This window comes from Aedes aegypti, chromosome 2 (genome assembly GCF_002204515.2).
Source record: "Aedes aegypti strain LVP_AGWG chromosome 2, AaegL5.0 Primary Assembly, whole genome shotgun sequence".
Classification (NCBI taxonomy): Eukaryota; Metazoa; Arthropoda; class Insecta; order Diptera; family Culicidae; genus Aedes; species Aedes aegypti.
The window spans coordinates 338,515,533-338,543,175 of NC_035108.1; the positions used below are offsets into that span (position 1 = coordinate 338,515,533).

Sequence of the window (27,643 nt, forward strand, 5' to 3'; positions counted from 1 at the left end):
CGTCCACCACCTCGAAGGTATCCCCGTCTATCGTAACACTGCTTCCTAGGCGGGCCCTGTCGCGCTCAGTTCCGCCAACCAGCATGTACTTTGTATTCGACGCATTCACCATTAGCCCGACTCTTGTTGCTTCGCGTTTCAGGCGGGTTTAAAAATCTGCCACCGTTTCAAATTTTCTCCCAATAATATCCATGTCGTCCGCGAAGCAAACAAATTTGATTTATTGTGACTGTAGGCATTTGCCCATTATCTTAAACTAATTACAATGTTCTTCCGTCAATACAATTAAAAATTAAATCTTATTACATACTTAATTTGTTCTTTGGACATTTCAACATTTAAACAATCACGGTTTGCATTATAAAACGACATCATACGATATATAGGTTCATTCCTAGCATAGTTTTGAACTCTATTTGGAATTTGAAACGGCCTCCGGATCTCGTGAAAATCGTGCCTCGACTGTTAAATCCGGCTCTCCGCATGACACCTTCAAGCGCAATTTTAAACAACAGGCACGAAAATCAGTCGCCTTGTCGTAGTCCCCGCTGAGACTCGAACGAACTGGAGCGTTCGCCCATCGATGCTCTCTCTCGTGAGCTTCCTGGGAAAGCTGTTTTTGTCCATGATCTTCCATAGCTCTACACGATCAAAACTGTCGTATGCCGCCTTGAAATCGATGAACAAATGGTGCATAGGGACCTGGTGCTCACGGCATTTCTGTAGGATTTGCGCACGGAAAAGATCTGGCCCGTTGTCGAGCGGCCGTCGATGAAACCTACTTGATAACTTCCCACGAACTCGGACTCTCACGGAAGAGAATCTGGGATAGCACTTTGTAGGCGGCGTTTAGGATGGTGAATGCACGATAATTTTCACACTACAGTTTGTCGCCCTTTTTGTAGATAGGGCATATATCGCCTTGCTTCCACTCCTCCGGTAGCTGTTCCGTTTCCCAGATTCTGAGTATCCGCCGGTGCAAACAAGCGGCCAACCTGTCCGGGCCCATCTTGATGAGTTCGGCTCCGATACCATCTTTGCCAATGGGCTTGTTGTTCTTGAGCTGTTGAATGGCATCCTTAAGTTCCCCCATCGTGGAAGCTGGTTGGTTTCCACTGTCCGCTGTGCTGACATAGCCATCGCCTTCGCTGTCCCGACCTTCTGTGCCTGTGTTCTCTGCGCCATTCAGGTGTTCATTGTAGTGCTGCTTCCACCTTTCGATCACCTCGCGTCCGTCCGTCAAGATACTCCCATCATTATCCCGGCACATTTCAGCTCGCGGCACGAAGCCTTTGCGGGATGTGTTGAGCCTCTGATATAGCTTCCGCGTTTCTTGAGAACGGTACAGTAACTCCATCTCTTGGCATTCCACCTCTTCCAGGCGGCGCTTTTTGTCCCGGAAAAGGCCAGTTTGCTGTTTCCGCTACAGACTTTAGAGTAAATTGGGGCAAAAGATTGAGTGGGGTGAGTTTTTATTTTAAGATTTCAAACTCAATTCAAAACAAAACTTATAAATATCATGACGGTTCGAAAGCCTGTCACCTTCCCAAAGAAAGGTTGCATGAGACGGAGACAAAATGATATGAAGAGGAAGTAGTGACCTTCGACTCACCTACCAATTTCTTCTAAAACAGTTCGAACGTGGAGCCACCATGAAGTTGTCTAATCGAGTCATTCCGTTACCAGAGAAAAGAATAAATTTTACATGCAAGAAATGAGTAAATAGGTTTTATTTGTACTTACGTTCTATTTGACGAATTACTAACTAGATGACCTCTTAAACCTAGTGTTGTGAGACGTCAGTGTCCAATAGACTGATGCAAATTTGAAGGTTTTTGACCCCCTATGCTTAAACGATGTTAATTATGATGAAAATTATCCTCCCAAAATTTGAAGTGATTCGGAAGAAATTTGGTTGTGCACACGCTTTTTGAAGTTTATATGGAGATTACTATGGAAAACGCCAATCTTTTGTGTTCAGCCCTCTAACACGTCATCATAATATTTTAGGTAAAAATGAACACGATCTACGATCTTCAGATATTTTCAAAACACCGTTGGCTGGTTTAAGCCGTAATATACATGACAACCGTAGTTGAGATGTTAAATATCGAATAGCAGAAAAGTTATTGCTTTTCAAATATCTTTTGTGATGAAAAATCGATGCTGTAAGTAGAAGTTACTTTAATCATTCAACGCTGCAAGGTTTGAAAATCTAGACTTGGACAGATTTTCCATACAAGTTTGTGCAACTTTGTAGGTTGTAAGTACTGGTCACTAAGCATTAACATTTTTATTTCGAACATTTCTCCAATTAAGTCCTTCTACTCATCTTCTTCCAAACTAACAGTTAACTAATATCCAAGGACCAGGTTTACCAATCCATCATGCTGTGATCTGAAGTGTCTTAATAGCTCCATTTACACTGCCGAGTGCCACTCAAATCTCGATCCCTCATCACCAGGCGGCACCGACCAAGAGAAGACCTTCCACAACCCATGTGCATATACAATTTATGTGATTCGTTACCCGGCCGGAAAAATACATACAAAATCTCCGAGCGCACAACCGAACAGTTGGTGCCTTACATTCATCCATAAGTGCTTTGCATGTTCTCCGTCTATTCTGGGGTTCTAGTCATCCATCGACATGCGATCTCAAGAACGCTCGCCAGCTAATAAGCGCAGGGAAACGACCAACAATGTAGGCAAACAATCCGAAATAATAATGTTCAAGTTCATACGGTGTTTTGGGCATTGGGTTAGAGCAGGGCTGCCACATATACAGATTTATCTGTATTACACAGATTTTATTATTCTGACACAGGTTCAATTTGTATGGAACACAGATTTTCTTTCAACAATTTTTGTATGGACACAGGTTTTTTTGTATGGGACACAGATTTTCTAACCGGGTGGATACAGATTTTCTATCAAATCATCTGGCAGCTCTGGGTTAGAGTAACTCTAACTGTTCTCTGTTTTGCTACGAATTTCGTCTTCTTCGTGTTACCGCGCTGGAAGATGCAAGGAAGAACCCTCCAAACAAGAACCGCGTCGTAGCGTAGCCTGTGAGCGTAGCACGAGAAAAGGATGATACGAGAGAGAGCGAGCAGCTTAGCTTCAAAAGCAGACTTTGGTCGGCCGCAAATTGAAAACATAAACAAAGCATCGACCGCCATCGTCTTTGAGGAGGACGTGGGTTGCATGTTGCGGTGCGGAGAGGAAGGTACGCCTCGGCACCAGTCGTGTAGCATAAAACCCGAGCGAGCACGTGGTGCTCCGCTTCGGCGCGATTCGGTGAGAGCGAGAGTAGACCTTCGCCGGAGACAGGCGTGCTTCACTTCCTTTCGTTGAGTTTTTTAATCTCTGCTTTGTTTGCGATATACGCTTCGGCTCGCACAGCTGTTTTTGCCGAAGCCGACCCGATTGAGACGCAGGAGGATGCAATCGGTTCTCGCGGGATTTCCTTTTGAAGAAGCATCGAGCTCATCGCTTTCCACGGAACGGGAAGTCAGTGCTAGTTTGGCATGTTGATCTGGTGGGTCGTGATTTCTATGCTGCTCTCGACGGCGAAACGTTTGAACTCTTCTGGGCTCATAGCGGTGGAGACGCACGGTCGTTGATTGGAAGTGAATCTCTGGAAGCGGCTTCTTCCTCAGATGCTGCAGCACGCGCGTGTGGGATTAATTGATGCGTAATCTGGGCGGCTTTACGACTTGTCTCAAAAGAATCGGGGGGAGAATTATCAAGACGGTGACGACGGCACAAGTGAATGCTATCTTGACTGCCCGCTTCGGATGTGATGAAATGTGAAAGTGCACCATTGTGATTCATGTCGACAATTGAAGTAGTGAAGTGATCGTAATTGGATGCTTGAAATCATAAAAAAAAGAATCAATCCGCTCATAAAAGGGTTAATTTTATACTCAATTGAGAATCGAAATCCAGTGTCCGGGAGTGCGTTTTCCTGGCCGATGCAAACGAACCGAAAATAACGAAAGAACGTCATTCGTGAAACATTCTGCGGCGATAGGTGCAACGAAATTGAATCAATTGTTCAACGACTACGGAAGGTAACGAGGAGCAGTTGAACGTGAATCGCAGTCAGGCAGGTCGTGGCCAATTCCGCAGTGGATCGCGCGTGCTTATGTGTGAATCGAGAGGAATTGGAAAAGCTGAATAATTTAACCGGAAAATTTCACCTCCAAAATGATGTGATTGCGCTGCTGAATGATGGAAATGATGAATTCATGAAGAGAGATTGTGACAGTGGGGGTTTTTAGGGCTCACGTAGATGCAGTAACAGAAGCACGAGCAGTGATTGCAATCATCGTGATAATCGACGTCAGCTTGGTGCCAGAGAGAGTTATTTGATTGGAACCAATAACGGATTATCCCCGGTGGTGAAAAGTGAAGAGAGTGGATTTTCTTACCTTTGTGCATGAAACGTTGCTGTTGCATATCCTTCGTACGGTATGGTCAGTAGTAGTAAAGTGTGGTAACGTTTGTCCAGTGAGAACAGGACCACCATCGTTGGATGCGAGATTGGGAAGGAACAGCCGAAGCATCGGGATTAAAAGTGAAGTAACGGACAACGTAATAAGGTGATTATGAGAGGATTAATGTTTTTGAGATTAGTGGGATTTTTATCCTGTTACCTTTTGTTTAGGTCTGTCAGGAAATTTCGGTTTCATTCATTCGCATTTCTTCGAGGAAAGCATAATCGATATATTTTAAGCTTGTGTCACATTGACAAGCTGTGCGAAAACAAAGCAAAGCAAAAATTAAAGAATGGAAACGAAATAGTACATTATATTTGACAAAATACTACATTTGTTTAACAATTGGGCCCGGCGAGATTTTTTTTTACGTTATCCAAAGTTGTGTGCTGCACAGAGAAATGGATGTAAAGTTTTCATCAAGTTCTGATACCTAGACAAGATTATTTTAAATATATGTTGATTACAGATCCTTATACAAACTTTACAATTCTTTTAAAAAATGGATTGTGATGCCAGTGACGTCTTTCTAGCGAAATCTTGACGGATTTCTTAGTGGATTACATGAAACACTCTGCCAAATTTTCGAAGGGATTCCATATAATGTTTTTATAAACTTCCGTAGCCGAATCCTCCTAAGACTTCTGGAAAGCTGCTGAATGTAGTGGAGTGAAGAGTTTGTACAGGAACTGGACGCATTCAGTAGCAAATGGAAGTTGGGATCCTTGATGGATTCTAAGAATCTTTCTTAACCTGGAGGAATCCCTTGTGGATTTCGTGCAAAAACCTCATTAAATTCCAGGTATAACTCATTCTTAGAGGAATTTGCTGGAAATTTAGAGCAAATCTTTAGTGACTTAATCTTAAACGGATTTCTTTTTTGGAAATACCATATGAAATTCAAGACTACAGACAAGCAATTCAATTTTTTTGTATTTTCGATAAGATTCTTCCCTAGTAAAGTTTATGGATTGTTGCTTGTATAATTCTCGATGTATAATTGTCGGAATGTTTGGTGGAGAATGTAGATGTTTCTGGTGATAACCATGGTGTACCTTATTATTCAACCTGGCCTTATATTCCATCCTCAACTTTGTGTTGGTAAGTTCATACAAGATACTACAGTCAACTATCTCGAACTCGATATTCCATAGTAGAGAATGGTCCCTTCAATATCAAGAAAGAGAGAGTTGACTGTATTTGGTTTCTGTTATTATTCTTGGTGGATCAATGGATTTTTTGTAATTGATTGAAAGATTTCCAACTGGAACTTTGTGTATTCCTTGGAAGTTCCTTGTGATATGTTGATATGTGATCTATATATCGTACACAACTACCTGAAAAATCCTAGGCGTATATTCTGTTGAATAATTCCTGCCGGATTTTAGAGAATTTTCTGAACGATTTTTTAAAGATTTCCGATAGACCTCTCTCCAACATTCTGCCATAAATATGACAAGATGTTTGTCAAATTTATTTGATGTTTTTGGGCACGATACTTAAAAAACTGCTTGTCAGATTTTTGATTCGATCTTGAACGTATTATTGCGGAGCATTTGAAAAAAAAAAGACTGCACTCGCCACAAAGTTCTACCGCAAGTTTGAGACTCATTCCAATAATCCAAAACATTCAGTCTGAATATGTTTGTAAAACACAAAGCTCTGAAAAAATATGAGACATGTTGTTACGATGAGAGGGGTTCTAATAAATTGGTCAGATGGAGTTAAGTATCTAGATGAGCCCTAGATAAAAAAAAAACTTTCAAAAATCACATTGAGGGCATTCAAACCAAATGTAACAAATATATAAAATGTGTGTATCCACTAATTAACAGAAAATCTAAGCTTTCTCTTAAGAACAAGCTTTCGATCTTCAAACAAATTTTCAATCGAGCTATTTTGTATGCAGTACCAATATGGACTAGCTGTTGTAATACCAGAAAAAAGCTGTGCAGAGAATTCAATATAAAATTTTGAGAATGATTCTGAAGCTTCCTCCCTGGTATAGTACTAATAAATTACATAGAATACCCAATGTTGAAACATTTGAACAAATGTCAAATAAAATATTTAATAATTTTTGACTCAATCTCCTATTTCCCCGATAAATGCGTTAAATATTTAGGTTAAGTTAGTTTAAGTAATTTGGAAGCGTTTTTCCTCTTATGAGCAGGTGAAATCAACTCACCTGTAGAAATTCGTAACTGCTACGGCAAATCAAATGTAAAATGTTGGTAACAAAATGTTATTAAAAGCTTAATTTTGTTACACCAAATTAATCCAAGATTTCTCCAATAATTTCTCCATGGACTCATCTTGAACCATCCTTATATTCACGTTAAACACTTAAAAATCCACTGGTTAATCCTCCTGATATTCATGTGTAAAATCTTCTGAGATTTTCGATTCCAGGGATTCCAACAGATATTAACAAAGCGATTTCAGAGATTCCTTCAAATGTTTCTATGAAAATTTGATATGTGATGAATTAACGGATTCCCGTCTTTAGGAATTTAATTAGAAAATTCTCATTGAGTTCCACCAAGAAATGGTTCAAATATTCCTCCAGGAACTTCTCAATAATATATCCAAGAGCTGTTTCCAATGAATTCAGGTTTCCAGGAAGTTTGAATTGAATGGTTTTGATTTTCTCCAGTTTTTTAGTAATTTCTCCAGAATATAAAGTGAGTTCTATAATGAATTTTTCAAACCATTCAGTCTACGATACCTTCAATAGTTGCCGGAGTATCTGCAGATGTTTCTGTCCAGAGACTCAAAAACTTATAAATTATTCCAGCAATTTTCCATTATTTTTTACAACGGCCCTTGAAAAGAACAATCCAGTTATATTTTTTGGAATACTCTAGAAATTATTCCTTAAATCCGTACAGAAATTCGTCAAAAATATGAAAAAGATATATTTTCGGAAAATCTCTAGCAATTTTAATATGAAATCAGGAATTTCTTAACAAACTTATCCACGATTTTTTATTCAGTGAGCTCTCCAAGTAATTCGTCTGGAGATTTTTCCATGGTTATTTTTATTACCGTAGTCCGGGGTAACAATGATCAGTTTTTAGGATATTTCTTATATATTTAATACAAAAATGCAAATGTTCTGAGTTTTATATTTTTAAAACAAGTACTACCACCCATAGCTCGTGACTTTATACTGTATTTTGTTTTTTGAATGATTTAAGCATGTTTACAAAAATGTTTTGAGCGACTTTTTGATTTAGCTGATATGGGGTAACATTGATCATCCATGTACACAACGTTCGGTAATATTGAAAATGTCGTTACTTACTTAAATCATGGCCCCTGAAGCCAAATATAATGTCCAAACGCTTACATCTCATTTACTTTTTGAGTTATTTCAAAATTAAAAACACCTCGAACAGCGGAATACGCCTAAAGGTAGGCAATTTCCTAAGGGAATTCTACATTCCAAACAGTAATTCGTTAATGTTACGTAATTGAACATACTTTTAAGAGTTTTGACAGCGGAATTGTTTTTGGCGATGCCATTTTTAGTGAGAACCGCATTTTCCTTGCTCATATCTCTTGCAGAACCTATGTGAGACATGAATCTTCGGTAATGTGATCCTTAACCATTGAAATCATTATTTCGCAAACTCGACAAATTTACGCATAAAGTTAACGCAATTGTTGCAAAAATCTTAATTTTTAATAGCTCATAAATATAAGAAAGAGAAGCAACATTCATGCAGTGGAAATGTTTCATCAATAAATGATGATACCAACTTATTACGAGATGAGTCATTCCGATCAATGTTACCCCGCTGATCAATGATACCCCGGATTACGGTACAAACATTTATTCAGAGATTCCTCCAAAAACTGATCGAGTTCTCCGAATCCCCTAGAGTATTCTCAATTCCTCCGATTATCCTAACAGTTCTTTCAGAAAGTTTTCCTTGGAGAATCTCTCAAGGATAGTTCTGGTTTTCGAATAAAGTTTTCTAGTAATTTATTCATGAATTCCCTTAAACATTGCATTAAATAATAATTGAGAAATTTATTTCAAAACTCTTTCAAGAATCAGAAAAGATTTGAGTTGAATCAATTTGAATTCAAGTAAAATTTGAATCAAAATTGGTTTATCTAGTGTTTTTGTTACTTCTGGGTGTAGTTTTGAATAAGCAGATACAAAAATTTGAGTTACCGTAAAACGGGGTAATTTTGATAATGCGGGTAACTTTGATAGTGCGGGACCCCCAACATATTAAACGAAATAACGAAGTTTCTGTCAATCAGTTAAGAAAAACGAATGCAAAACTAAAGAGTATTAGTATGACACTTCATGTCAAAGCTAATTTCGTTGGAATCAAATGCATTTGACGATTTTTATGCGAATATTAAAAATTTACAAGATTATAGCTTCTTTGCATCGCTTACAAACAATCTGTTCTACGACCACTATTTGATAAAGACATAATGAGTTCGTCACTTACCCATGACAGCCTCGTTATAGTAGAACATGAATTCGGTCTCAAATCTCTTAGCGAAAACCATTTTTACAAACTGGGACCATTTTTGTAATCTAATTCAGAAATTTCCATATAACGGTCAACGCCTAGAGGTATGCAATGCCCTACAAATGTTCGTTATTCATTCAATCTTGTTCGATTTATACTGCACTATCAAAGTTACCCCAAAACAGAAAACCGACTTTCGATTATATGAAAAATTATATATCCATTCAGAATAAATCTTTTGGCAATCTATCAAGTGCAATCGATAGCTAGGATGTCAGTACTAGTTTAAAAAATATAAATTTCAATTCTTTGAATCAGCATGCAGAAATATTCAAGTTTTCTTCGAAAAAACTATCAAAGTTACTCCGTTTTACGGTACCCCCTTATGTAGATGTACCCATTAAATACAATAATTTTGAATAGAATAATTAGGCATTCTACTGCCTTTAAGGATATTCAAATGTATTCAATGTTACACTAGCATGCCGCAAAAGTCATTAAAAATCAACTGATTTTTCAAAGGCTCAAGTGCTATAAGGCATTACGGAGCTAATTCCATCAGATACAAAATGGAAGTCAATAATGCAATGCTTAGAACACTCGTTATGATTTCGTTTGATGGAACTCAAAATCTCAGCACTTACAGAGCCTCATTTAGAATATCAGCTTGGAATAGTTTGTGTAGTTTCCAAAGTATGATTTGGTTTTCGTTTGTTACCCATTAAAAAAGGTACACCTAAAAAAGGACGTAACTCCAAATTCCGCCAGTATTCTCATTTAAAACTCCACCCAGAGAATACAAACCAACTTTGAACTAAATTTTGATGGTATATTTCTTCTGATAATCACGGCCAATGAAAACACGTTTAAATACCTCAGTTTTCCTTTGAGTCCCCAAACTTATAGAATATAAAGGGCTTTAGTTCAAAACGGGCCCTACGATTTTTATGCAATTTTTCTAAGACATACTATAGTTAAGCTATAGAAAACGACTGGTGAACACAGATTTGATGGAGATTTTTTTCTGATAGTAACCATCAGGGGTGCACCGTGGAAGACCATTGACGCTTATACGGATTCCTTAGAGAAAGTTATTAAAAACTTGTAAAGAATGGTACAAAATTATTTAAAAACAAAAATGCTATCATATTTAATTATTTTCTAGGTAAAATATAATGCTGGGGCCTTCCTTAGCCGAGTGGTTAGAGTCCGCGGTTACAAAGCAAAGCCATGCTGAAGGTGTCTGGGTTCAATTCCCGGTCGGTCCAGGATCTTTTCGTAATGGAAATTTCCTTGACTTCCCTGGGCATAGAGTATCATCGTACCTGCCACACGATATACGAATGCGAAAATGGCAACTTTGGCATAGAAAGATCTCAGTTAATAACTGTGGAAGTGCTCATAAGAACACTAACCTGAGACGCAGGCTCTGTCCCAGTGGGGACGTTAATGCCAAGAAGAAGAAGAAAAAAATATGGTGCTGCCGGAAGACGGGAAAACGAAATGACGACTTTTCTTTGTAATTTATCGGAAATATTTCAAACACGCCGATTAACACCAGTTCCGATGGGTAGAGTATACGATTGCAGGACACTTGAAGAATGACGATGATTTTTTTTTCGTACTCATTGCTGGTCAGACTTTTGCCATTACTTGTGAGATGTTTTGTGAATTTCTGTTCAATATTTGCGACGGTTATTTCTCGTTAATAACGACCTGCTTCAAAGGATAACACTTGCAAACTTCATGCCTTTTTTTCTGGGAGATCCATGGCTGATTGACTTATAAAAAAACGTCCTATTTATTCTTATTCTCATCATAAATCATTGATGAATTCTTGGATAGATCCTTAGTAAATTACTGGTAAAATGTATGGCAAGCTACAAAAGCAACCATTTATAAGATCATTGATTGGCTTTTCTCAAAACATTCAACAAATTTATCCTGATGTTATAGCAAAAACTAAAAACTTCACTTCATTCAATCCAACGATTTTGGCCCGATGCACGATAAAATTAAAGAAAATCCTGGCGAACTGGTTTAATGACGCTGAGAGCTATTAGCATAAAGCATAAGCAAAGATGACCGTACAATTCGTAGTTGCTACTCCGTGATTGGCCAGAACAATCTAAGTTGCACAGAGATTTAACAAATTGCAGGGGGAGTTAGCTTGCACAAGGCGGAAGCTCAAATTTTAAAAGTCAATAGCGGTGCTGGCCACGTCCTTACGGTCATTGGACGAAAGGAAGGAATGTTATTGTGACTACCGTTGTTACTAGAAAACGAGATCACATCTGCATCTCCACGGTTGTCATGGAAAGGATATTGGGTTAGAGGGATACGATACGATACGATACATGATGCATGATGCATTCACGCCTAACCGGATACGCGGAATAATTTCGGTAATTACATTGTACACCGAACAAGTATTCATCGCCTGACACCGCAAGAGCAAGCGTCGAGGTCGTAGGATCAAGCACTACTCGGTTTAATGAAACTGAAAGCTATTATTTAAAAAAAAAAAAAATCTGAAAGCCTCTTGCTTTGATGGAATATTTTACACTTCACCAGAAATTTAGAAGCTAAAAATCATTCTTGTTGTTTTTTATTTCACAAATGTTTTTAGCATGTATTCTCGCGAAATGAAAAAAATGACAAAGTTACACTATTTTTAAAACCGGAATTAAATTTTGCTAAAGGGTTTAGATATCGTCCTGTTAGCATACTTTCTGTATAAGTGAATTTTTTGAAAATGCTAAAATCTCAATATTGAAATATATAAGTTAGTTTTCACGGCTAGCTCAATGATCCCTTGAACCGCAATGACATTAATGTTGTGTTCAAAAACTTGATATCTTCTCAGCTCGATGTTTCCTTCTATGCAGAGACGAATGACCACTTCAAGCTTCGTTCAATGTTGAGATAGCCGACTATATTTCGAGCAAAATGATGGTTCAATCGAAATACAATTTATCCAGTGAACCAATCGAATCAGACTTTTCTTACATTCATCGTCTGTTACATATAAAGGTGATTCGTTTCAACAAACTTGAAGGCTATAAAACTAGTCTTACTTTTCAACATATATGAAATGCATTGAACAGTGATTGGCATGAAGGCTTGGCAAATCGCATAAACTCTTTAGTGGTTAATTATCATGACCCCTAATTTTATAAAGTTTTGAAATTCACATAAGAGCTGTTATTTTGAAACCAATTTCAATTTTTTTATCAAGGACGCCATAAATTTTTGTTACAAATAACACAGACTTCTCCGCTATAAAGCGAAACCTGCGTGTCTTCTTAGAAAAATGCAAAAAGGTATGGGTATTTTTCTTTATATTTGTAAACATGAAAAAAAATCTATTTTTCAAAACCTTTAAGTAGACATATTGTTACGGTTAGAGGATTTACAATTAATTGTTCGAATAGAATTTATTATGTATGAATCCTACAGATCCTATTATGTATGAATCCTACAGATCCTAGATCGAAATTTAACTTTCAAAAATTATTTTGAGAGCATTCGATATACAGGTATGATTTAATGACCAAAATGCCTAAGAACAAGCTTGTTTAATAAATGTATAAAATACTGGTTCCATACTTATCGCTATGTTTTGTGGTGAATACGGATACCCAACCAGTGGATTACAACAGAGTTGTAACAGATTTTGTTACTCAGTTTGCACGTTTTTTTCTAACAAAATTTGTTATAATCTAGGCTTATTAGTAGTTAAAATAACAAAAATAGATTTTGTTACAACAAAATTTCCTCTACACTGAGCAAAATTTGTATACAATATTTTAGAATTTAAACAAAAATGTAACTGTTGTTTTGCACAACTGAATTATAACAAAATTTGTTATAAGCAATTGCTTTCATTTTTTTATTACAAATTGTGTTATGAATATTTTTAAGATTGAACAAATTTGAAACAGCGTTTGTTATTATAATTGATTTTGTTTTAATTATTTTATAATTTCCTCCATCATCTCAAAGTCCTCCTAACAAAAATAAAGCAAAATATGCTATTTGTAACAAATATTGATATAATTGTTCTACAATTTTTTACATCATTACAATATATAATTATGTGTTAGAGGTGTTTTACATACCATCGCCAAAACGAACGTGTTGTATTAAAGCTAACAAGAAGTATTGTTTAACAAATTACATCGATTTTCAATTACTCATGAGCAGAATATTTGAATATTTTATGATTATTATTATAGTCTACTCAAAATGTGTGCTACTATTATGTTATTGTAAAAAGCATCATTTTATTCATTGTAAATTCATGGTGAGGCGCATTGTAGATTCATGGTGAGATAGAAATATGTAACAACATATTTTTTGAAAAATTGTGTACCTTCATTTTATTTGTTAGCGGTTCATTTCCTAATTTCAGAAACGCAATATGGCGTATTCCTTATGAAGCTTACAGAAATTTTTGGATATTTGTTTTTTTTTTTAATTCTTTCCAAAGACAATTTAGTAACTCATATTTACATCAATGTTAACCAAACTACTCTAAATAACACACTACTTGTAGATAATATCGATGTGTTTAGTGCTCTCGCTTTTCAAATAGCATGGAACAAAACTGCAGTATTCACTTTGCGTGAATTTTTTTTTTTTTTTTTGATCATCAACGTTGAAACCGGGAACTCTAAAGCGCTAGTATGTGTGATGTTATTTGTACCAGTAAACAAGTGTTTAAGTTAATTGTTATGCGAGTTCTGGTTGTATGGAGTACCGTCAAACGGGGTAACTTGCAACAATTTTCCACTTCAAAGCTAAATAGATGAAAAATTTGAGGATACAGATGAGACAAAAACCATCTGGTACCCTAATCGCCACGTAAAGAATACCATGGGATCAGGAGAGACGAAAAATATACATTTTTGATGCTACCCCTGATGTGGGGTAACATGCAACACACAGTGCTACCTAAAGTAAACTATTAAATACTTAACCTGTATCGTGTTATTATGATCATTTAATGATTGTCTGCAGTAAAAGCATGACCATAATCAGAAACAGGCTATTCTACTCTTAGAATACTAATTATTATTGATTAAATTATGAGTAACAAATCAATTCCATTGAAAACTCCACTGGCATTGCATAGGGTGTCCACACGGGGAAATTTTAGCGTATCATAAGTCTTAAAGTTATTGCAAAGCCATTGAAACGTTTTAATGCAACTTTTCTACAAATACAATGGTATTTGAGGTTATGCTTCACTTAACTTTTTTTTTATAAATACATATTTAAAACAAAGCGACTTATCACAAAGCGTCTCAAAATGGTGTCTGTTGGTGTTTTGACATGACTTTCATCATATTTCATGCAGAACGTTCCCAGTGTCAGATCTGCAAGTTAATTTTCAAAATTATTCATTATTTTCATGAAGAAAATCAAACTAAATCTAAAAATAATGCGATTTATGTAAATTTCGTAATATTAAATACCAAATGTGTATTGAATTGATTGAGCTGCAAAAATTTTAATGTTACTCAACAAATGTACGGTCAATTTTGCCTTTTCATGTGTTGTCGATAACAAACGGCAAGACATATCAAACAATTAAGATCAAAATTGCTGTTGCAAGTTACCCCACGAGGGTAGTCAAAAACGTTTTTGAATTTTTATAGTGCTTAACCATCAAAATATCAAAACATTATATTATCAATTTGTACACTACTAAGTACTGTAACTGATAGTGAATGCCTCGAATGATACATTTCTACAGTTTGTGTTGTACGAGGAACGTTTTCAGCATTAATCCAACGTGTAATATGATTTTTACCTCCAGCAAACCAACCAAAAGAGAAACAATACCCTACCCTCGCCCAACAGAAGTGTATATCTTAGGCCAATAAATGACTGAATAAATCATAATAATTTAATTCAAGGCTGAACGAAACGATAATTCGGTAACATGTCGAAGTGTTGCAAGTTTCACCCCTGTTGCAAGTTACCCCGTTTGACGGTATCTCTGTTATTACACGTCCAATTGAAACTCTCTATGCTGCATTCGAAAGGCAATGAGTTATGTTAACTTAGCAGGTATTTTTCCAAAAACATTTTTGGATTTTGTATATTAAATTTTTACTTTACGTTGTGACATTTTTCAAAAAATACACTGAAAAAACATGGATAATTTCCTCAACGTTGGATCGACCACAACTTTAAATCAATTGTCATTAGAATCGTAATCTGATATTCTTTGAAGAGTGCTCACAAAATTTCGGCGGAAAAATCTGAAAACTATTCAAAATCAATGTAACAGTCATTCAAGTCATCGTGCAAAAGTTTGGGTTCACCTGAACTTACTTACGACACAAACATTCTGTGAAATCTCAAACCAATCATGTGTCGTCAAGTTTAAGAAACATTTAATTTCTCACGTTTATACTACTTTTTGAGCAGCTATTACATTAAGTTTTACGAATTTTATTAATTTTGTATCTTGACGAAATTATTTTATATATGTTTTTATTATATAATATTTTATATCTGTTTTTTTTTATACTCTAAACAGCATGTTCATGTTTGACTAGACTCGACAATTATTGAAAACAAAGTGTTTATGTACGATATTTCGTTGATTGTTAAATGTTCTAATTTTCTGATAACTGGGAGAAGTATTCAACATTTAGCAAGAAATTGAACAGTTCAACAATTGGCGACGTATTCTGTTTTTGTACTTTATGTGAATTTAAAACATGCATCATAAACAGAGAATTACCAAAAATAAAACTGAAGCTTAAGCTTGAAGGTAAGCTGAAAAATGGATGAAAAAGCGTCCTCCAAATCGTCAACCATTCATTATCCAAACTTTCTGTAACTTATTTCTACAATTTTAAAATTTACAGGTGATTCAAAATGAAACATTAACGTATCATATTATAGCATATTTTTGGCCTTCCCTAGCCGAATGGTTGGAGTCCGCGGCTACAAAGCCATGCTAAAGGTGTCTGGGTTCGATTCCCGGTCGGTCCAGGATCTTTTCGTAATGGAAATTTCCTTGACTTCCCTGGGCATAGAGTATAGTCGTACCTGCCACACGATATACGAATGCGAAAATGGCAACTTTGGCAAAGAAAGCTCTCAGTTAATAACTGTGGAAGTGCTCATAAGAGCACTAAGCTGAAAAGCAGGCTCTGTCCCAGTAAGGGCGATTATGCCAAGAAGAAGATACTTAGAGGTATAGACAAATATAGGTGAAAAGTTAGTTGCGGCAGTTATCACTTTTTATGTTATAGCAACATAATAATCCAATTAATCGAAGGAATGTTATGAGTCGTTTTCGCCCCGTTTAAATTTTTTTGCCTCCTGGTTCAGTTTTATAAAATGTCGCCGCTTGGAACTGTGGGGGAAATTCGCTCACTTTGGGAATCACAGTTGTATGGTAGGACTAGGTCAGATTGAAATTTAATAAAAAATTGAAAATCCAATCTTCTCCACCTTTCTTACCATCCTCATTATGAAAATAGTGTTCTTTGACATTTTCATTTTGTTCGGTGATGATTTAAAGGTGGCCCGAAGACAATGTAGGTTTATACGAAAATTACTATGAAAAAATGAAAAATGTTTCAAACACGTTAGTACTGAAATGTAAGAACAAAATTCTCATTAGAGTAAAAATTTACCAAACGATAAATGAACAAAATTGCTGAAGAAAGCATATCAACGAATGTGATATTGATAAATTTGTTTTTTATCATTAAGTTTAATAAAGGATTACAGATCTGTGAACTTCTGCAAAAATCTCAAATAAAACTGGGGACGGACCTGGTGTAGTGGTTAGAACACTCGCCTCTCACGCCGAGGACCTGGGATCGAATCCCATCCCCGACATAGTCACTTATGACGTAAAAAGTTATAGTGACGACTTCCTTCGGAAGGGAAGTAAAGCCGTTGGTCCCGAGATGAACTAGCCCAGGGCTAAAAATCTCGTTAATAAAGTCAAACCAACCCAACCAACCATCAAATAAAACTAGCTCAAAAGGATTTGTTTCTTCAGCAAATTTGTTTAAAGAATTATTTAAGGAGTTAAGTTTTTATAATGTGATGATAAGTTTATTCTTCCAGTACTTAAGTGTTAGGAACATTTTTCAAAATTTCTCTATAGAAAAATCCATATAACCACCACTGAACAAGCTGAAAATTTCACAGTACACTTTTTTTTATCATCGGGGCCTTCTTTAGTCGAGTGGTTGGAGTCCACGGCTAGAAAGCCATGCTGAAGGTGTCTGGGTTCGATTCCCGGATCTTTTCGTTATGGTAATTTTCATGGCTTTCCTGGGCAAAGAGTATAATCGTACCTGATACACGATATACCAATGTGATAATGGTAACTTTGGTAAAGAAAGCTCTCAGTTAATAACTGTGGAAGTGCTCACAAGAACACAAAGCTGAGAAGCAGGCTCTGTCCTAGTGAGGACGTAATGCCAAGAGAAAGGAAGAATATACACATAAGTGGGTGGTATGTGTGTAGATGCAGGGATTGCTGTACATATTACATAGCATACAAATCGTATCTAAAATAAGCTTCAAAATTTGTTCTGTGCACTAACAATTCTCACCGACTTATCCAATAATTTTAAATTCTGTCGCACTCACTTTCAAACCCATCGGGCCAAAACATTCCGCTGTCAGATGTGTGGCATATTTTTTACCCAGCCAGCAGTAAATCCATAAGCCACTCTTGTTTGGACTCAACCCGACACTGGCTGTTGGATTGGCCGATCGTCACCGAACGCATTGTCCAATTTCATGGTCTGGTAGATTTTCGAGGATTAATGTAGGTACCTATACCTACTTTCGAGTATCCGAAAATCCCCGGCTTCATTTGTCGGCTTATCGGCGGATGACGATGAAGAGAACGGATCATGCCGGCGAAAACAAAACGTTCGATTTTCTCTTCACTTTCACTCGCTTCTCTCGGTGTAATGCTTGCTTTTGCAAGTTTAGAGCAATGTATAGAAAGGATAAAAAAAACAGAACAAGCATCATCCGCTCAGTAAATCCTGGTGTGGTGGTAACGAAGCTGCAGCTGGATGATATTTTTTGGTCCGTTTTGCACCAACAAACATTGGTTGAGAACCAGGAGAAAAAAATTACGAAATGAAAACTCGTAGCGGCTTGATTCAATAATAGCATCACTATGGTGTAGGCAGGGACCAACACCGAAAGGAATAGCGGGGAAAATAAATTAGTCATCAAGCGGAAAAACGACAGAAAATAACAAACTTTCCTCGCTCTTTGATCCGCAATCAGGGAAAATGGCAGACGCGCTGCGGCGGTCGTTGTTGCGAGCTGAAGGGATTATTTCCGATCACTTAGAAGCTAAGCTCCGAGGAACCGAGAGCGATCCGTTCGTTCGACTTGGCACTTTCCGACTGTCTGTGTCTGTGTCGATGTAAACCAACCAGAGTTACGTAAAAAGTGACTAATCGGACTATTTTCGCCTTGCAGCATCCTTCACTCGCTGTCAACTACAAAAGAAATCAAGAATGGTGAAGGAAAGGCATCGTTCAAGCGAAGCCAACTTTCCCCACCCGCCTTGAATCCGGGAATCGAGCCAACTTATAGTTGCTTTTCCACGGAATGCAGTAGCGTGCATTTTTATCTCTCATTTTTCCTGTTCGTTACCCTGATCCGCCTAATATTCTCACCAACAACGACAACAACGGGCGAATGCGAAGGAGCAGAAGGACCGACATAATGCCAATGCCTCGCCATCCGCCCGGGCCCAAAGCCCACGATTCCACCGAGCGAGCAACTAAGCATCCGTACAACGATGAAGAAGTTCCATTCATAAAATAACAAAAGAAGCCGAACCGAAGGTATAACTCCGTGCATCTCCTTCCTCGGTTTCAGATCCCCGGCTGTAATGTGACTCGAACGTGGAAGGCATCCTTCGAATCAAACTGCTCTTTGCGAGAAATGCACGGAGTCGTTATGACGGTCGAGTTCTCTGTAGGTCGACCCAGCGTGATGCGTTGGAAAAGGAACCTACTTACCCATCACCACACGGGAGCACACTTGCACCGAAAAAGCCGCCTTCCGCCGAAGACGAGCGAGAAGCCAGTCAGTCTCTATGGTTGGTGGTGGTGGTTCGAACTTCAAAAGCGGAGCATATCATATTTTCATGCATTCCCGAACATGATCTATGCGAGATGAAGTTGTTGAGCGTGCAGCAGCAGCAGCAGGTTCCTTTTTCCGTCGTTATTGGCCACACAATGCAGAGCACAGATGCTGACTGTGGTTTTGCTGGAAGCGATTCCTTTGCGTAATGCTGCCGGAGCATTGAATGCGCGGTGCAGAGTAGTGAATTTTATTTGATGCAATTTGCCAAGTGCAAGTTAGTCTCTGTCAGAGTCAATCATGGCGAGTTCAAACAAATTTGAACCTGGTTAGTGCTCTCTGCGGACCATATGGCGCTCATTAGAAGTAATTTGAGAATTAGGGGTTTCCGCCTCGAATAATGAGTAATATTTACGTGATACACGCTTTTTTTTCTTTCTGCGTTTTGTCCCATATGAAACAGGGGCTGATTCTCAGCTTAGTGTTATTTTGAGCATTTTCACAGTCATTAACTGAGAGCTTTCTTTGCTAATTGGCCATTTTTGCATTTGTATATCTGTGGAAAGCATAAAGCATACAGTCCTGGGAAATCGAGAAAAATTCTAAATAGCTGCGCATTTAACGCTGCGGCTATCTGGTTTCCTTTCACACTCTATAACATACGACTTATTTATTTTGAAATGGAATGACTTCCAAATAACAATCACAATTTTTTACCAGTTGTGTTCAATTTTTAAATTTTAGACACCCTGACCTGACAAGGTAAAGTTATAACCTCTTAATTACTCGGCATCACGGAAAAAACCTCAAAATTTCGGTAATCAGTTTGACTGTTGTTTTTCGGATTTTGCTCTGCATAGACTGATAGGAAAAAAAAATCATAGCACTCAATCCCAATATCCATAAAGTTTCTAATCCCGGTAGGTATTTCTCGAGATTCCGGTTTCCCGGGATATGTTTTTGTTTTCCAGGATTCCTATATTTTCCAGGAAGTTCTATTTCAGTTGAAGACTTGATCGTTTACACTGAGACGAAAGCAATTGTGCAATTTAGTTACCATATCATATTAACCAATGCACAGTTGCCCAGGAATCAGTTTTACGCGGAAAGATGCATTTTGAGCTTTAGAATGAAACATTAGACAAAAACGGTCTTCTACAAAGTTGTTTGTATTAGTTAAGCCCTTTGTTTGGTTTTATTGAAAATTAGGGACCACATTTCCATAGACATTGTGTAACTAACTTTCTTATTTGTAGAAATTATATTAGACATGCTCCAGCAAAGTTATAGACCATTTAATTTCAAGCAACTTTGCCATAAAAAAGTTTTTTTGTATCTCTTAAATTGATCGATTTAGGGCTTTTTACCTGCAGTGACATAGGGTAGTCCGAACAAAACTGGTTTTCTGGCTCTAGAGTTTTCAATTCAAATTTCTCATCAAAGTAGTCTATGAAAAACTTTTAGAGCTTTGAAAAATGCGTCATTTGGTGAGTGAAGAAACTCGCTATCTCCTTCCGTTTAGGAGTTATTGTTGTTTTTCTCTCAAAAACATGTCTACTTTGAATGTGAATATCTATGATTGGGTCAAACATAAAAAAATATCTTTTATCGGCATTCAAAAGACAAAATAAAATTGTATACTATATCAAAAAATTACAGATGTGTTATTTTTGTAACTCTAATAAAACGTATTGAAAGTCAAATATTTTTTATCACAAAAACTTTAATAACTTTTGAACTAAAATAGATATCAACAATCTTTTTGCATGAAAATTTGCGTGTTATTAAGTTCTATAAGTCGTTTATAGACGACTTTGACGAGAAATAATAATAAAAAAACTAAAGTTGAAAAACTTATTTTTGTTGGACCACTCTGCGATTATTAGGAAAAATGCTCTAGATTAGCGAGTTTCTTCACTCACCAAATTACGCATTTTTCAAAGCTCTAAAAGTGTATCATAGACTACTATGATGAGAAATTTGAATTGAAAACTCTAGAGCCAGAAAACCAGTTTTGTTCGGACTACCCTATGTCACCGTAGGAAAAAAAGCTCTAAATCGGTCAATTTAAGAGATACAAAAAACCTTGTTTTGGCAAAGTTAATATAATTTCTACAAATAAGAAAGTTAGTTACACAATTTCTATGAAAATGTGGTCCACCCTAATTTTCAATAAAACCAAACAAAGGGCTCAACTAATACAAACAACTTTGTAGAAGACCGTTTTTGTCAAATGTTTCATTCTGGAGCTCAAAATGCATCTTTCCGCGGAAAACTGATTCCTGGACCATAGTGCAATGCCCTCACCATGGTGCTCCCCTGACCGTTACTATCAGAAAAAAATCTCCATCAAATCTGTGCTCGCCAGTCGTTTTCTATAGCTATGCTGCATTTTTTATATAGCTATGCTGCAATTTTGTAAGGGTATGCGATATGGATTTTTTCCATGTCGATACGAAACGAAACGATACGCGGAATATCTTGCGCTGATATTGACGAAACGAAACGAAATTTAAAAATGTTTCGTGTAACTCGATACGAAATCAAATATCTCACGGAATTTTTCGAAACGAAACAAATTTTTTGAATTTGTTTCGCGGAATACACGTTTTAGTTTTTTTTTCTTGTCAAAAGCTGGAAATTTGACCATAGGCATAAAAAACGTATTTTTAAATCCTCTAAATAAGGTTTCATTTCAACATATCTGACATTCAGACAAGGCAAGGAGTGGGTTTAATTTAAGGCGAAGTAGGCCGTCATTGAAATTTGTACGCGTCGTAGATGATTGTTGCTGATTCATCTCACGATTTCGAATCAAAGAAAACCAGTTGGTTTTGAACTGACACAGCTGAAAAAGTATCAGAATACTTTATACATGTTAGCGCGTACAGTGATACTTTTTCAAGTCGATATAAACTATCAAGACTTAGTTATATGACGGGCTACGCTGCGATTTTGCTGCTACATGTAGAGTTTTATGACACAACAACGAAATCGCGGCTATTTTTTGTCGCCATCGCGGAAAAAATCACGTTGATTTGGGAGAGCTGTTCTTATGCTGTGTTAAAAGTGACGTCATAGCGGGAAAGCAAGAGAGAGAACTAATGCGCGCATTAATAATCTGCACCACCTGAGCAAACCCAGAACATCAGGGACTCACGCTCCGCAGCTTTTTTTTTACATTTGTGTACAAACAGTTTTTGCGATATATTAACGGATTTGCTCAACAGGACACGCGATGTTTCCCGGAGGAAACCGTGGTTTAGCTTTCTTCATTCTTATGGAAGATAACATTGCGGTAGTTCATCAAACGCAGTTGTTCCTTTCCTGGACTATTCGCCGCGAGGAATTTTGGGCAAATGGGCGTTTTTGGAAACTTTACAACGGCAGTGCAGTTTATCATATCCTGCGGACCAGTCTACTGTCATCCAACAGTTATGGATAGCACACAGATATGGATCAGAGTTGGATTAAACAGAGAATATCTCATCAAATAGAGTAGCAATTACGCAGAACTATTTTACCTACGCGAACCATAAATCTATACAGCATCGCCATCAACAATAACATGCTTTAACACTTTTTACCATTCGTAGGATATAAAATGTCATACATATGCCTAGAAGCGTTGATTCATATTTGTGGGGCATTGAAACCCATCACAGTTGGTCGGTGTTCAGACAGATCGGACTAGATGATATTTTGGCGTTCTAAAGATACGTTAAGGACTCAATCAAATGTGATTTTTCCTATGCTATTTTTATACAGATGTATCATCAAATAGATAAGTTCCATTATTACAGCAAATAACACAAATATTTGGATATTTCGCATGCCTGGGGAACGTTTTCTGGAACCATGAAAAAACACTTGGTTCAGTCTGTCTGAACACCGACCAGTTATGAATCTAAGATAAGACGATTCCTAAAGAAACGCCAAAACGTATGCTTTCACTAGCACACCATTCGTTTACCTCGCAGATAATTTGCTGTTATAGTGTTCTGATCCATGATATGAGTCGATTTGATCCGTAATACGGACCCATTTTTGACTGTAGCTAGGAGTAGAAGCGAACGCTTTGCCTTTTTTTGTTCGAAATTAAATTCGAATTTCGCGAAATTCCGTTTTATTCCGTTTGTTTTCAATTTTCCGTGGAAATATTTTAACAATTTGGCGAAACGAAACGAAATAGCAAAATACAAATTTCGGCTGTGCGAGTTCCGTGGAATTCCGCGGAATTTCGTTTCGAAGCGTATTTGACGGAATCATTCGGTATTTCGCATACCCTTACCGTTTTGAAATTACGCCCTTTTGATTGTATAAGTCCTAAAATTCAAAGAAAATCTGGTCTCTCTGAAAGGGGTTTCATTGGCCGTGATTGTCAGATGAAGTATTCCATCAATATTTTATACAAAGTTTGTTTATTTGGTTATTTGTAACTTATGAGTGGAGTTTTGAATTAGAAGATTGACGAAATTGTTAGTTACGCCCTTTTGGAGGTGTAACCATAAAAAACACTAATATTAAATGGATTAATTATGCATTTTAAAACAGTTAAGAATGTCAAATGTTTAAAATGAAACATTGCACTTGCATACCGCAATAGTTTTTCACAATTAATAGATTTTCCATAGGCTCAAGTGCTATAAGTCATTATGGAGCCAATTTCATCATGTAACACTTGTTAGCACTTACACAGCTTAATTTAAAAAATGGTTTTTCTTCGGAGCATAGAAAAGTCTATGTATCTCCCAAAGTATTTTTTTTTTGTTTGCCTTAACTGATTATAGCAGCTGGTGAATTTTACCTTGACAGGCAAAGTTTGTGACCAAATAAAATGAAAGTTTACAGAGAAATCTTCAGTTTGTGTAGGATTCACACCAACACGGAGAAGAATTTATGTATGTTGAGATTAATATCCCATTGATTACTTTTACTTACGCACAAATAGTTGTTTCGAATGAAAAACTATTTACTCTAACACCACGTTTACCGTCAAACTAAATTGACACACTTCATTGATTCAGCTTTTCACTTGTGCTTATTTCAATCATAATCTTACTAACTACCAATATCCGAAAACATTTACATCGCTTGACTTCAAGTCATGCGCACAAATCTACTCACTTCTAACTTGAGAGGTATAGTGTAGGTGACAAGATAATCGGTACTCACGCAGGAGACCACGCATCAAGTCTAGGTTAGCACTTTGTTTTGATTTTTCCAATCGTTTTTTTAAGTCGATAGAGCAGCTATGAATCTTTTTGGATATGTTGATAAGGCAGAGCAAACTGCTGCGTAAACATTGCAAAATATTTTATACTCAACTATATTTGCTTTGAGTTTGACGTTTGACGTTTGTAAATACAATACAAAATATAGTTATAGTAACTATACGGTATAGTTATTTTGAACAATATATTGTTAAATCAACAATATTTATGGTTATCTCTAGAACAACCAAAAAATATAGTTAATTCGACCGGACAATGATTACGAACGCTATATTTTGTTCTCCGTGAAGTTATGGTAGTCTACCATACCATGCCACCTGGTAACTTACAAGGCCACAAACCATTTATGATTTGCCGATCACCAAAATTGGAAATTACACAGAATCTATGAACAGCTCTGTTTTTACCATATTTCATAAATCTTTTTAAAACTGTACACCTTAACTATAGGTTGAGGTAACTATATATTCGGAGCAATAGCATTGGGCGTATTGGTGCGTCTAGAGTGATGGAATTCAGGCTGATGCATTCGGGGAAATGAAATTTGGGGTTATGGGGTAGAATCTTCGTAAGAGAGTTTTGATTTTAAGGATAACATGTAAAACTAAGCTCTGCAAGTATTACGAAACTAAATAAAATTTGATGTTTCTTACTCTTCTTAAGCGTCGTAGTATTGAGGGTTGCTTCACGAGTTAGGTTGGAAATGGGTTAATGGATTCATACAATTCTTCTGTTATTGTATTTATCCAGGGCTCTTATGTGTTTCTGTAATGGAGAAGTACGGGAAACCCGTAGCTAAATGAAGTAATGTATGCTATACATGATCACAAAATGGACAATCGTCTAGAGTGCAATAGCTTGGCCAATAAAGTATTACTCAGTAATTGAAGTTTAAGCTTTGGGACAGTACAAAGTTTACTGGAACATCCAAAGAGTCAGCTAGTTGGGCTGTAACAATATTTTATGAATAATAATAACTATATTAATACAAAATTGGCTCCGTAACGCCTTATGGCGCTTGAGCCTATGGTAAATCAGGTAATTGTGAAAGTCTTTTGCGGTATGTAAATGTAATGTTGCATTGAAAACATGCTTAACTGTTGTAGAGTGCATAATTAATCCATTCAAAATCAGTGTTTTTCATGGTTACACCTCCAAAAGGGCGTAACTCAAAATTTCGTCGATCTTCTCATTCAAAACTCCACTCATGAGTAACGAATAACCAAATAAACAAACTTTGATAAAATATTGATAATAAAAAACTGTGTTCACACCTTGCGTTGAAAACGAAACCAACAAAAATTTTTTGGAGCATAATCAGTAAAATGCTTCCATAAAAAATAGAACCGTACAGATTTACTGGCATAAAATGCGTAGGTACTATATGCATTAATGAAAGCCTCAGAATTTTTGAGAATTTCTCGGGATACTACCATTTTTTTCCCGTTTCCAGTGATATCAAATCCTGGCATATTTGGAAACGGTAAAATATAATTGAAGGCGGGTTTCGTAGAGATGCATCTTTGAATCTACTCCAAAAACTTACAGATACAGTGCATGGGGGAAACGGTTAGTTTTATAAATTCCTTACGGACCCCTTTGAAAAATAGCTCATTCATTTTAGATTTTTCTTTGTATAAGTAAGTTTTTACACAGTAAATCCCAACTTTGGAGGGCTGGCGCATAATTATAGTTTCAACAATCAAGTGGAGAAATTTTGCATGGTGTATATGGGACCAAAAAAATGGAGTGAGAATCTGAATTTTGTATCACGCTAATGGTTGTAAACTAGGGCGATTCAAAATTCAAAAAAGTTTACCATAAATATGATGTTCTGTGAAATATTCAGCTTTTTAGGTGGTGATGTGAAGGTGGTCTAAACACGATTTATGTTTACATGGAAATTACTATGGAGAAATTTTTAAAAATGTTCCAAACACATTTGTACTGGAATTTAGGTACAAACTTATCATCCTCTACTGAAAACTCATTTTTCAAACCATAATAAGAAATTTGCTTAAGAGAGCGATTCAATCCGAAAGATAGGAGAAGAGATATTTATGAGTTCGTTCGTTATTATTTAGCGTCATATGGGATTATAACCCTGGAAACATCTTCAAACATCTCAAGCAAAATTCGCTCAAAAGGGATTCGTTCCTTCAGCAAGGTTCTTCATTAAGGTTCAGAGAATGAATTTTTACTATGGTATGATAAGTTTGTACTTAAATTACAGTACCAACGTGTTTGGAACACTTTTCAAAATTTCTCTATAGCAATTTCCATATAAACCTACATTGACTATGGACCACCTTTAAAGCTGGAAATTTTACAAAACACTATTTTTATGGTAAGCATGGTAAGAAAAATATGAGAGATTGAATTTTCAAACATTTCTAAATTTCTAATCGTCCAGTAATTTGTACACAATTCATCCAAGAAACCTGTCAGCTCTCAAAGAAAGGTTGCATGAAATGGAGACAAAATTATATAAAGAGGAAGTAGTGACCTCTAACTCACCTACCAAATCGTTCTTTCAAAAAGGTTCGAACATGAAGCAATCTGTTCAAGTCATTCAAGATTTTTATAATTACAATAAATTACATTCTGTTTGACGACTGACTAACTATTTTAACTATTTTAAGAGTTGTGTGGCGTCACTGTCATGTGTATCCCACGGCGACAGGAAGCGAGGATCTGTCCGGACAGAAAGAAACATAGGCTCCATGCCGGTCACTCCGCAGCAGACCTCACCATCAGCCATAGTGGTACAGCGGTGCACTTTACCACGAAGTGATGGCTACCAGGGCCAATGATTTTAGGGTAGACAAGAAAGCCTAAATGGCAAGACATATTGTTGGCAAGTTTTGACTCATATTCCGAACACTTAAGGTGAAACAGTTTGGAATTAATTTCTGAGATTGCACTAAAACTTCAAAGGCACAAATCTCGCGAAGGAAGCATCCAACATCAGTGAACTTTTAATTTTGGCTTTGTGCACTAGCAGAAAGCTTAAAATAGGAAGATCAGAAATGTTTGTCAACTATTTCTCCAGTTTAGTGCCCTTGAAAACGTGAGTAGGGGCACAAGGCGGCCATTGTGACGGCCATCTTTGTATTCCAAGATGTTTCACCTTAAGGCCAACAGTGACTTCAAATGCATCTAATTGCACGGATAAAAATCTGATTCCCTCACCATGATTTACAAGTCATGAAATTCATAATTGGTGGTAAAGTACGTGGCTCTCAATCAGAAGGTTCTTGGTTCGAATCTTACTCTAACAAATTTTGTTTTTGTTTTCATTTTAT

The 27,643-nt window shown here is 36.7% G+C and overlaps 1 protein-coding gene across 1 annotated transcript in view; it reads left to right on the top strand.

Moving 5' to 3' along the window:
• Positions 1 to 3,515: 3,515 nt before the first annotated feature.
• Positions 3,516 to 27,643, top strand: part of LOC5574148 (roundabout homolog 1) — a 380,498-nt gene continuing 356,370 nt past the window's right edge. The window contains exon 1 of the mRNA XM_021846073.1: positions 3,516 to 4,606. The gene's annotated coding sequence lies outside the window, so the exon portion shown is untranslated. The remainder of the gene's footprint in view (positions 4,607 to 27,643) is intronic.